Below are 13,363 nucleotides of genomic sequence, written 5' to 3'. Positions count from 1 at the left end.
TTAACCAACTGAGCCACCCAGGCGCCCCTCATGTGTCCTTTCTTTTTCATGTTTCTGATGGCTTGTGTTGATATCTGTCCATTAAAGATTACAGTCACTTTTCCAGCATTTTTGGACTTTTGAGGGGGAAAGAATCTCACCTGAAGGTGTCGGGCCACTGGATGTGCAGATTATAGCATCTTTATTCCTGGAAATACATGTACAGTCTCTATGCAGCTCCATCAGCATAGGCCAAATCCACAAAGACTGCAGGGGTCTTCTGGGCCATGGCTACAGAGATTCTTCAGGTGGCAGTGGCAGCTAGGGGTATTGTGATCCCTGGAGGTGAAATCTGCTAGGACCCTACTGGTCTCCTTTTGGGCATATGGCAGATAGTTCTCACCAAAGAGATCCCTCTTGGTACCAAGTCTGGTGTACTAGCACTCAGAATGGTCCTGGGATCAAGCTCATGCAGAAATATTACACTGCCTTGGGGTGCCTGGGTGGCTCAGTCTGGTAAGCGGCCAACCCTTGATTTAGGCCCAAGTCATGATCTCACAGTCATGGGATGGAGCCCTATATCAGGTCCCAGGTTGGGCATGGAACCTGCTTAAGATTCTCTTTCTCCCTCTGTCCCCACCTGCCTCTCCCCCCCACCGCCCCAGCCACAGGGTCCAACAGCAACAAAACAAAACAACAGAAAAAGAAATGCTACATTGTCTTGATCATGGCATGCAGGTGCATTTGCTGACACAGGTACTAGTGTCTGAGGAGCAAGACATACAGATCTCCTATGGAACTCGGGTCTGTGTCTGGGGTTTGCCTTAGTGACATGGTCCCAAGGAGGGAGGTTATGGTAGTGGTACAAGCCCTTATATGACAGGGTTCAGCAGTGGCTTGGATCCAGGGAGACAAGTTACTATAGCAGCACAGCTTGAAGACAGTGGATCAAACTTACAACCCTTTTGCCAGAAAGTCACAGAGCAGGAGCAGCAGCAGCACATACCCAGTGGTAGTCCATTAAAGCCACATGTCACGACCCAGGGGGTGAGGCGATAGTAATGGTGGTTCAAAGCCCTAAGTTAGGACCCAGGGAAGCAGCACTGTGGCTCCAGCAATAAAGGTTAAAACCATGACTTGGGATCCAGGGACAGGATGTAGAGCAGCAGCAGCTCAGCCTAGGTAATGTTGGTCAAAGCCACAGCTTGGGATACAGTGTAGGATGCAAAGCAGTAGCAGCATGATCCCAGGCATGGCAGGTCAAAGCATCAATTTGGCACTTGGGAGCAGGGCACAGAGCAAGAGCAGCTCTGGTTCAATAGATGGCAAGTCACTGTGGCACCCCAAGCTGAGACAGTGGAACACAGCAGTAATGGGGCCCCAAGGACCCGGTGTCACCACAGGAATATCTCCAGCCCTGATGACTCTATCTGCTAGAATCAGTGTTGGTGAAGACTGTGGAAGTCCTCAGTAGCAAAACTACAAACCGACAATTGTGGGCTTACTGGAGTTTTCTACATTCCTTTCCCCCACCCTCTGAGAGTTTCCCTCCTGGTGTCATGCTACCCTGGACTGAAGGATGGGGGGCTGCGGGTAAAATGCTTCCTATGCTTTTCTACAGAGCCATGCTCCATTGTTGAGCTCTGCAAGCTTTTTGCTCTGCCTTCATTGTAGTCCAGAGCTTCCTCAAAGTAATTTTCATTGGTTTGTAGTTAATGTTTTTGTTGTTTTGTGGGGAATACAAGTATTGGTACCTCTAACCCTCCAACTTGCTGATGTCACCTTATCTCTAACTCTATGTCGAGGAGACTGCAGACAGAAAGCCTCTCACTCGTCACTGGTTTTACATTAATCATATATCTTACAAAACACAGTTGATTTGCATGTGCAAGATCACCAATTCCTAGCTGGGTGTTAGTACTGGTAATCATAAAACAATATTAAACACACTGTAAACACAAATTCTATACTTTGTCCCTTCACTTACTTTCCACATCCCCTGATTCTTCATATAATGGATTTACTTTGAGGTACAGGGGTTATATTTTAACTTCTTGATTGATTTTTCCTTGGATATAAGCATGAGCAATGGCAGAAGGAGATAGTTCAAAGGAAGTATTGCAATATGACCAGGATGTCTATGAAATGGATCTGATTTCTGCTGCTGCTACAGCTGAATTGCTACTCTAGCTCTGGGAGCTGTGGAAGGGTCCCAATGTGGCCAATGGATAGTCATTGGCATTTAAAGGCAATTCTGGATGAACTTCTCATGAGGGGGTATGAGGTCATGGCCCTGAAATCTTCGGTTTCCCTATCTCCTGATCTCAAAAATCCATTTGGTATTAAATTTGAGATATTACCTACATCTTTCACTACAGATTCTATGGAAACATTTTTCATGCAGTGGGTCAGGAAATGGACATATGTGACCAAAGATACCTGTTGCACATATTTTCTAATAATGAAAAAATTATTTTTGGAATATTCTGATATTTTTGAGAAGCTGTGCAAATATGTCATTTCGAACAAGAAAGCTATTACAAAACTATAAGAATCAAAGTTTAATGTCACGCTTGCAGATGCCGTTGGACCCTTTGGGGAGCTGCTGACTGAGCTACTTAAAATACCTTTAGTGTACAGTCTCTCCTTCTCTCCAGGCTACACAACTGAATGGCACAGTGGAGGACTTCCTTTCCCTCCATCCTATGCACCTGCTGCTATGTCAGAATTAAGTGATCAAATGACATTCCTGGAAAACGTACAAAATATGATATGTGTGCTTTATTTTGACTTCTGGTTCTAAACATCTAAAAGAAGTGGGGTCAGTTTTACAATGAAGTACTAGGTAAGTCATGTTTTTAGTTGACAATGTGAAAATCTTAACTTTCCTAGTTCCTTGGAAGATAAGTTTGTATAAAGTCAGAGGAATTTGCTTTTTATAAATTAAATAAAATGAAAATATAAAATCTGTAAATCTCAAAAATATTATGGAAAGATTTAAATGACGGGATCAGTTAGAACCCTGTGGCCCATTACTAGCACAGGACACATTAGGAAGTCATAAATCACAAATTGGAGCACTCAGGACGTCTCTAAGGAGATCTATATCCATCTTAACTTTTTAAAAAATTAAAATAAAAACCGCTTAGAAATTTCATGAAATGTCTTGATTAATAAAGACATCTAAATTGAGGAGTCCCATCCATATTTTTACCATGAGTATCTATGTAGCATTTAGGAAATTATTTCTACTTGTGTAGCTCAAGTTTCTTTATTTAAAAATTAAACTATTTCACCATATTACCAGAATTCCTTCATAGTTGAGAACTATAGTGGCTTTTTCCCAGACACAAGAACCTATAATCTGAGGTTTCTAATGATTCCATATTCCTTCACTAAGTGCCTATAAATAATGTTTTAAAAGTCTAAAATCTTGGGGCACCTCTGACTTTGGCTCAGGTCATGATCTCATACTTCCAAAGTTCGAGTTCCATATCAGGCTCTGTGCTGACAGCTCAGAGCCTGGAGCCTGCTTAAGATTCTGCATCTCCCTCTGTCTCTCTGCCCCTCCTCTGCTTGTGAACTGTCTCTCTCTTTCTCTCTCTCTCTCTCTCAAAAATAAGCAAACATTAAAAAATATTTTTTAATAAAGTAAAAGCTTAAAATCTTTTTGAAGGGTGGATATGCAAGTTTTTAATCTGCATATTTTTAACACTATGTCTCTCTTTGTTTAAAAAAATAAATAAGTAAAGGTGAGCAAAAAAAAAAAATAAAGGTGAGCAAAAAAATCTCTCTTCCCATAATTTATGAAAAATTTTTGGTTAATTACAAGTATTTTAATTTCATAAACAAATATTATCAAATTCCTAACATGAGCCAATCAGATGAAGTCATTGCTACTAGGAAATGAGCCACATTATAAAAGTTCACACTTCACTCAGAAAACCCAAGAATCAAGGAACAAGGTTGCTAAATAGTAGAACTAGACTAAGTACTCTAGGAAAAGGTGTTTTCATGAGTATGGAAAGGTTAACTAATTGTACAGTTGAAATAGGTTTTTACATTTGCAACTTTTACTGTTATAGCTTGAGAGAAAACAACAGGGTGTTTAATTCTGCATGGCTTATGTTTAATAACTTAATAATGGTGAATATATTGATGTGACATTAGAGATAAAATGTTCCTCTCACATTTCTCACACATCATCTTTCATATATATAAATATACATGTAGATCTACATAGATATGCACAGCCCACACACACAATTGCTTTATCAAAGAACACTTTCAAAGAACACTTTCTTTGGCCACAGCATTCCAAATTCCTTTCAGAAAATTACCTACTGTAGTCACATGACAAAACTCTCATTTCATCTAACATTTGTTTTTATTTTTGTGTGTGTTTTTCCACTCAGGAAGACCCACTACATTATCTGAGTTAATGGAAAAGGCTCAAATATGGCTCATTGGAACGTATTGGGATTTTGAATTTCCTCAACCACTCCTACCACACGTTCAGTTTGTTGGAGGCCTCCACGGTAAACCTGCTGAACCCCCGCATAAGGTTATCTATTTCTTTGTTTTGCTTTGTTTACGTTGCATTTTCAATATTAATGATTCCGTATTCTTTATTTAGACTGTTTATTTATAGTGAGAGACATATGGGAAGCTAAAGTGACCTGCCAGTTAGAAACTTATATATTCTATACCAATGCAAGTGCCTGAATATCGTTATCATTACAAAATAAAGTGGAATACCTGGGAGACTTTCAGAATAGTGTCAGTTAAATCAAGGCCTACATTATTTAGTACCTAAGAAAGTAACAGAGAGTCACTAAGAGAATACTTACCAAGTAGCTACCATATTCCAGGGGTAAGTGCCAACACTCAGGGAAACAGTGTAGAGTTTCCCCACCACCGACTTGACACTCTATCTGGAAAGACGGAATAAAAGCACATTATAAAACCGAATGAAACATGTTATAATAAGGAAGGATCACAGCGGTAAGGGACATTTAGTGGGAACCAAAGAAAGCATTTTTGAGTCACTGATAATCAAGGTGCGATCCAGAGGATATGCAGGAATACCTAGAAATGACGAGAGCAGAAGGTACAGGAAGACACAAAAGAAAAGCAGGTAAAAGAAGAATGACTGTTCTCAAGAGCTTCAAATTTAGTCTAGAAGGAAGAGGCTAAGTGAAGGACAGATGATGCTGGAGAGAGAAGTTGGAGATAGATAATTGTAAGGAGGTTGAAACCTCTAGTAAGGGCATTAAGGAGAAAATGAAAACGTTTAAGAAAGGGAGAAATATCCTTTTTTTAACAAATCCCACAGGATGTAGTCACTGAGTTCGACTATAAAGGAGCAAGAGTGGAAAGAGGGACCACTTAGCAGGTTGTTGCAAAATGGAGGCAACAATTATGGAAAACTAGGCTATAATGTTCATAGAGAGAGGATAGTAATAAAAATATCAAAATCATATTATTGTTGTGGGGAAAAAATAGTACACATAAAATATCCCAAATGTCTTTGGCACATACTCAGTAATCCAGAAGAAAAGTTAACTTTTAGTATTATTGTGATCTTGGTACTGTCACATACTATTAATAATCAAGCCAATGGTGCCAACCACCCAGATCTAATTCCTCATTTAATGGGAACTAGTTTTCTAACACATCAAGATTATACACTCTTGCAAAGTCCTAGAGACCAGATATCCTATGGAGTTGTTTACAAGCAAATGTGTAAGTATCGGCAATGAGACAAGCATGTTAAAATGGTCACCTTTTTTTGGTGAGGGTTAAGGCTCTTCAGCAATATAAATGTGTTCCCTAACAATTCTGGAGCTAAATTTATTTGTTTCTACTCCACCATTTAAACTATTCCTCACATGAGATCCCATGATTTTACATCTTACAGCATTTAACTTTTTTTTAATGTCTACTTATTTTTGAGAGACAGAGCACAAGCAGGGGAGGGGTGGAGAGAGAGGGAGACACAGAATCAGAAGCAGGCTCCAGGCTCTGAGCTGTCAGCACAGCACAGGCCTGACGCAGGGCTTGAACCCACAGACTGTGAGATCGTGACCTGAGCTGAAGTTGGACGCTTAACTGACTGAGACACCCAGGCGCCCCCTTAGAGCATTTAAAAGGAGTGACTTAGTCTATTAGAACAGTTGTTTTCAGTCTACAATAAACTTACAGAAAACCTCAGTAGAGTTCCCTTAGAGAACATAAGTCTCAACATCATAGCTGCCTGACAGAATGAGCACAGAGAAAATGCAGACTTCATATATAATAAGAACCATAAATTACAAATAACCTCTACAACTTGAATCTTAAAACTACCCACAGTTTAAAATAACAAAGAATTTTATTAAGTTTATAGGATGATACTCCTTATGAAGGAAAACAATAATTTAATACATTTTAAACGAGTACTTCTTTAAAATATAAATAGGAAGCAAGTGATCTTTAGTGGACTGTCTTAAAATCTCTAAATAAATTCTTTTTGTCAACCTCCTTATTGGTAGCAATATAAAACTGGTATCTTATTTGAGAGTAAAACACAATGTATCTTTTAATTGCAAATTATTTATGCTACCTTTGATAACTTTCTGTTTAAAAATTTTTTTATTTTATTTTTTTCTGAGAGAGGGAGAGAGAGAGTGAGTGAGGAGGGGAGGGACAGAGAGAGAGGGAGACATAGAATATGAAGAAGGCTCCAGGCTCTGAGCTAGCTGTCAGCACAGAGCCTGACACGGGGCTCAAACCCACAAACCGTGTGATCATGAGCTGAGCGAAAGTCGGACATTTAACTGAGTAAGCCACCCAGGCGGCCCTGATAACTTTCACAAAGTTCAAAGATGGAGGTACAATTAGTGAAAGTTCTATATTATCTAACCTTATTTTTAAAAGATTTCTTCTTCCAATTTTGAGAAAGCAATTGTCAGTAGGAAGGAGGGAATAAAAGGAGGAAGAGAAGGACAATCAGAAGGATGGATAGCAGTATAATAATGATAACTAATAGTAGCTGTTGTTATTTAGTTGCAAAAACAAGATTTGAATCCATGTCAGTAATTGTGAAGACAATATCATACAAAGAAACGGTTTGTACATACTACTTACTTTTCCATTAATTATTAAGTTCTCAGAAAATTTTTGTACACCTTTTTAAAATTTTTAAAATTGTTTTATTTATTCCTGAGAGAGAGAAAGACAGTGTGAGCAGGGGAGGGGCAGAGAGAGAGGGAGACACAGAATCTGAAGCAGGTTTCAGGCTCTGAGCTGTCAGCACAGAGCCTGACGAGGGGCTCAAACCCACAAACCGTGAGATCATGACCTGAGCCGAAGTTGGATGCTTAACCAACTGAGCCACCCAGACGCCCCCATCAGAAAATTTTTGTGTACTTTTTAAGAAAACATCTGGCAAAATGCATCGAGAGTCTTAAAAATGTTTATCACCTTTTGCTTCATAATATACTCCTAAAACTATACAAAGAAAAATAATCCAGAGGTCCAAAATCTATCTTGGGCAATTATTTAAAAAAGTGGATGCTGTAAGTAATATAAATATCCAAAATTAAGCAATGACTAAATAACTCATATTTGTGCATACCACATCATTATAATAGGCTTAATCAAATAATGCTTGGGAGGGGTCAAGATGGCAGAACAGCATGAAAGGTGTTTTTGCATCTCTGGTCCATGAAACACAGCCAGATCAACATTAAACCATCCTGCACACCTAGAAAACTGATTTGAGGATTAACACAACAATCTGTACAGCCTGAACCACAGAACTCAGCAGGTACGTGGCACAGAGGTGAACTGAGGGAAAGAGAAGCTGCAGAGAGCAGGGAGCTGTTTTTGCTTGCGGAGAGAAGACAGAGTTGGGGGGAAGAGTATGGGAAAAACACCCCCTGCCAAAAGCAGCTTCAGAGAAAGTGGAAAAGTGGAAACAGCCACAGGGACTGAACAGAGGGAGAAAGGAGAAAGCAGAGGGTTTAAATTCCATTAAGACTCTATAAACAGGGGGAGCAGAGAGTCTGAAACTCCTCAGCTCAATACCTGGTGGTGCTCTGCTGGGAAGGGTGAATCCCTAGGAGCAAAGAGCGAGGTCAGAGTGGTCCTCAGGCCACACGGGGAAAGGCAGTTCCCCTGCTGCGAGTACATTAGGTAGAGGCTGTGCTGCCTCCCCACAGGCAAAAGTCCCAGTAGACTCCGGAGAACAGCCACATTCGCTGGTGCTGAAACAAGGTCATTAAGGGGGAAGCCTGGCGCTAGATGTGTGTTGTGATTTCCAGAATCTCTGAAACACTGCTGCTACACGGTCGCGTGAACTTTCTCTAAGGTGGCCTGGCCCCCAGCCACAGTCTCTGGGCATCAGCAGCAGCGTGGTGTCCCTAACATTCCTCTGGGTGGGCCAGCACCTGGCCACTGCTCGGTGAGGCCCTCCCCTAGAAGGTCTGAGCAGGTCAAACCTGCAGTCCTTCAGAAGTGAGGGGTTGAGAAACAGCCGCATCTGAGATAAAACTCATGAGGGAGGTGCCACCTGGCAACCTGATGGCTTGATCACGGACAGTGTAAAAGCAGGGAGTGGACAGAAGCTAGAAAGAAAAGATGGGTGTGTGATTGCTAGTCAGGGAGAATAGAGTTCCGATACTAGAGACTAGGTAGCTGGGTGACACCATGTTCACCTGTCCTGTGTACATACACAACTACAGGCACTACAACAATCCACTCCAGTAAGCTAAGCAGCGCCATCTAGTGGAGAACAGAGCTGTTAAACTAAGCCTCCCACAACTGTTTACAAGAGACCCACTTTAGACCTAAAGACACCTTCAGATCAAAAGTGAGGGGATGGAGGACTATCTATCATGCTACTGAAAGTCAAAAGAAAACTGGAGTAGCCATACTTATAACTAGACTTTAAATTAAAGACTGTAACAAGAGATGAAGAAGGACATTATAGAATAATTATAGGGTCTATCCATCAGGAAGAGCTAACAATTATAAATGTCTATGCACCGAATTCAGAAGTACCCAAATATATAAAACAATCACAAACATAAGCAATCTTATTAATAAGAATGTGCTAATTGCAGGGGACTTTAATACTCCACTTACAGTAATAGATAGACCATCTAGATAGAGAATAAGTAAAGAAACAATGGACCTGAACGACACATTGGACCACAAGGATTTGAGAGATATATTTAGAAATCTACATCCCAAAGCAGTGGAATACACTTTCTTAAGTGCACATGATACATTCTCCAAGATAGATCACATACTGGGTCACAAAGCAGCCCTCAATAAATATAAAAGAATTCAGATCATACCATGCACACTTTCAGATCATAATGCTGCTATCAAACTTAAAATCAACCACAGGAAAAAGCCTGGAAAACCGCCAAAAGCATGGAGGTTAAGGAACATCCTACTAAAGAAGGAATGGGTCAACCAGGCTATTAAAGAAGAAATTTTAAAATATATGGAAACAAATGAAATTGAAAATACAGCAATCCAAACCCTTTGGGATGCAGCAAAGGCAGTCCTAAGAGGAAAATATATCGCAATCCAGGCTATCTCAAGAAACAAGAAAAATCCGGAAGGAGGCAAGATGGCAGAGAAGTAGGGAGCTCTGTACATTTCACTTGGCCCCATCTTTCAAACGGAGAAGGCCTGAAGCCATCGGACACTGAACCGCAGGACTTTGGGAGGAAAAGAGAGAGTCCACTGAGAAGACAATCTCATAGGTGCGTGAATGTGAACTGGGGAAGATAAAAACAGGCCAGGACTCGGAGACACAGAGAGAGGGGAAGGAACCCCCGTCACAGGGAGCCGCGGTGAGTCGAAAGGAAAAGAACGGCTGAAACTGCTCATAGAACAGTTCCTGGAGAAGAGAAAAACCTTAGCTCAGGACGGAGAGTGATCCTGTTCCTAGCTGTGGTGCTGACTTTGGGCTGGATGCCCTGGTCCCAGACAGTGCCAGGAGAAACTGCTCTGCAGCACTCCCGGCACAATATGGCAGGGAAGCAAACTGGCTTGAAACTGCTCCGCTGCTATCTCGGCTCATTCCCCGGCTGGGAAAGACCTGGCCTGCGGGTTTATATTTTGGGCAGTATCAAAAAAGCGTTCGGACTAAGACCTGGAAACAAGGTGAGGCTTGGGACATAGAACACGGCCTACCTTGGCTACGCCCGTGGCACAGGGAGATAGGACTCAAAAGAGTGATTTGCAACTCTTGGTTCGAGATGGGACTGGGGCGCCGCCATTTTTCTCACCACAACCACCAAGGTGGGACCTCAGGGAGTGGCCCATGGGACACAGTGGAGGCTAAGACCTGCCTACACTAAACCACGCCCATTCCCACTAACGAGCGGCTTTTTTTTTTTACCAGAGCGGGGGGGGGGGGGGGGGGGGGGGGGGGGGAGCAAGACACACATGGATGCACTGCCATGATTAATTCTAGATCAATTCTTTCTATTCAGATATATTTTCCCTTGTCTCATTTGTACCCATCCCCTCTGCTGGACTGAGGACTCTGGTCACTGGTTTCCTTAAACAATCACATTTAATCCATTCTCTAGATGTATATTCTTTACCTGCACCACTGCCTTTCTTTCTCTCTCTCTGGAGTAATCAGACTATATAGTTTCTCTTAGTAACATTTCCTTCGTTTCTTTCTCCTCGCCTCCTACCATATTCTCCTCTTTCTCTCTCTGATTTAAACCTCTTAGTCTCTCTGCCTGGTCATTGTCCAATTTCGCTTTCTCCCTGCCCTGTCATTTCTCTCTTTGTATATGCTCTTCCATCAGCACTGCATACAGACTGCTCTTTATTTGTAGCTGGGAATTCTGATTTTATGCTTTTAGAATGTCCTTTGTCTTTTCAGTTTTTTTCTTTTTTCTTTTTCTTTTTTTTTTTTTTTTTTTTGGTCTTATTTCTTTTTCTTCTTCCCTTTCAGTTTGCTTGTTTGTTGGATTTGTCTGTGCGTTTGTGTGCCTTTGCTCCCTGTGTGTTTGTCTGTCTGTTTTCTTTCCAGGGCTAATCAAGAAACAAGCCAAAGTACACATGGTGGAGAGTCCCATATACCACTCTAAGTAGGGAAATAAAATAACCAAAGTCTCAACAAGAGAGACCAAGAGAAACCATTCAAAGAACACTTCCTGAATGGACAGGCTCTGGAAAGGCAATGAGCCTTCTTTAATATAACAGTACTTGCAGGTGGAGAGCACATAACAAACTTTAAAAACTAACAAGAGACAGAAAGCTATCCAAAATGATGAAATGGAAGAATTTTCCTCTAAATAAATTCCATGAAGAAATGACAGCTAAAGAACTGCTCAAAACAGATCTAAGCAACATAACTGAACAAGAATTTAGAACAATAGTCCTAACATTAATCGCTGGGCTTGAAAAAGGCATGGAAGACATCAGAGAAGCTACTGCTACAAAGACTATGAAGCTTAAAAACAGCTGTGATTAATTAAAAAAATGCTATAAATGAGATGCATAATGAAATAGAGGCATCCAATGCACGGATTGAAGAGGAAGAAAGGAGAATAGGAGAATTAGAAGACACCATTATAGAAAAAGAGAAAGCAGAGAAAAAGAGAGATAAACTGATCCAGGATCAACAAAAAGAGAGTTCCAGAGCTGGATGATACAATCAAATGGGACAATATCCGTATCATAGGAATTCAAGAAGAGTAAGAGAGAGGGAAAGGCCCTGAAGGGGTCATGAACAAATTGTAGCAGAGAACTCCCCCAATCTGGGGAAGGAAACAGACATTGAAATCCAAGAGGTACAGAGAACTCCCCTCAGATGTAACTTGAATCGATCTTCTGCACGACATATCATAGTGAAACTGGCAAAATATAAGGACAAAGAGAGAATTCTGAAAGCAGCTAGGGATAAAAGGGCCCTAACATAAAAAGGGAGCCCTATCAGAGTAGTTACAGACCTATCGACTGAAATTTGGCAGGCTAGAAAGGAATGGCAGGAAATCTTCAATGTGATGAACAGAAAAAATATGCAGCCAAGAATCCTCTATCCAGCAAATAGAAGGAGAGACAAAGGTCTTCCCAAATAAACAAAAATTGAAGAATTCATCACCACTAAACCAGCCCTATAAGAAATCCTAAGGGATATTCTATGAGGGAAATGTTGCAAGCAATACAAAGTACCAAAGACACCACCACAAGCATAAATCCTACAAAGAACACAATGACTCTAAACCCATATTTTTCAACAATAATTCTGAATGTAAATGGACTAAATGTTCCAATCAAAAGACACAGGGTAGCAGCATGGATAAAAAAAAAAAAAAAATCCATCTATGTACTATCTACAAGAGACTCATTTTAGACCTGAGGACACCTTCAGATTAAAAGTAAGAGGATGGAGAAATATCTATTATGCTACTGGAAGTTAAAAGAAAGCTGGAGTAGCTACATCAGACAAACTGGACTTTAAAGTAAAGGCAGTAACAAGGGATAAAGAAGAGAATATATAAAGGGTCTATCCATCAGGAAGAGTTAACAATTATAAATGACTACGCACCGAATATGGAAGCACCCAAATACATAAAACAATCACAAACAGAAACAATCTTATGGATAAGATTGTGCTAATAGCAAGGGACTTTAATACTCCACATACAGCAATGGATAGATCAACTAGACAGAAAATCACTAAAGAAACATGGACCTGAACAAACGCTGGGCCAGATGGGTTTGACAGATATATTTAGAAATCCACATCCTGAGACTATGGAATTCACTTTCTTCTCAAGTGTGCATGGCACATTCTCCAAGATAGATCACATACTGGGTCATAAAGCAACACTCAATAAATATAAAAGAATTGAGATCACATCATGCACACTTTCAGATCACAGTGCATTGAAACTTGAAATCAATCACAGGAAAAAGTCTGGAAAACTTCCAAAAACATGGAGGTTAAAGAACACCCTACTAAAGAACAAATGGGCCAATCAGGCAATTAGAGGAAAAATACAAAATATAACAATGCACCTAAAGGAACTAGAGGCAGAGCAACAAGAACGCCCTAAACCCAGTAGAAGAAGAGAAATAGTAAAAATTAGAGCAGAAATAAACAACATAGAGACCAAAGAAACAATTGAACAGATCAATGAAACCAAGAGTTGGTTTTTTGAAAAAATAAACCAAATTGACAAGCCTCTAGCCAGACTTCTCAAAAAGAAAAGAGAGAGCACTCAAGTAGACAAAACCATGAATGAAAATGGACTTATTAAAACCAACCCCTCAGAAATACAAGCAATTATCAGGGAATACTATGAAAAATTACATGCCAACAAATTGGACAACTTAGAAGAAATGGACAAATTCCTAA

At 40.5% G+C, this 13,363-nt stretch overlaps 1 pseudogene; it reads left to right on the top strand.

Moving 5' to 3' along the window:
* The first annotated feature begins 2,104 nt into the window (after window positions 1-2,104).
* Window positions 2,105-13,363, top strand: part of LOC120222182 — an 18,584-nt pseudogene continuing 7,325 nt past the window's right edge.

The sequence above is a fragment of the Hyaena hyaena genome, unplaced genomic scaffold (genome assembly GCF_003009895.1).
Source record: "Hyaena hyaena isolate Hyena2069 unplaced genomic scaffold, ASM300989v1 scaffold_846, whole genome shotgun sequence".
NCBI classification, from domain to species: Eukaryota; Metazoa; Chordata; class Mammalia; order Carnivora; family Hyaenidae; genus Hyaena; species Hyaena hyaena.
This window is presented reverse-complemented; position numbering and strand designations above follow the sequence as displayed.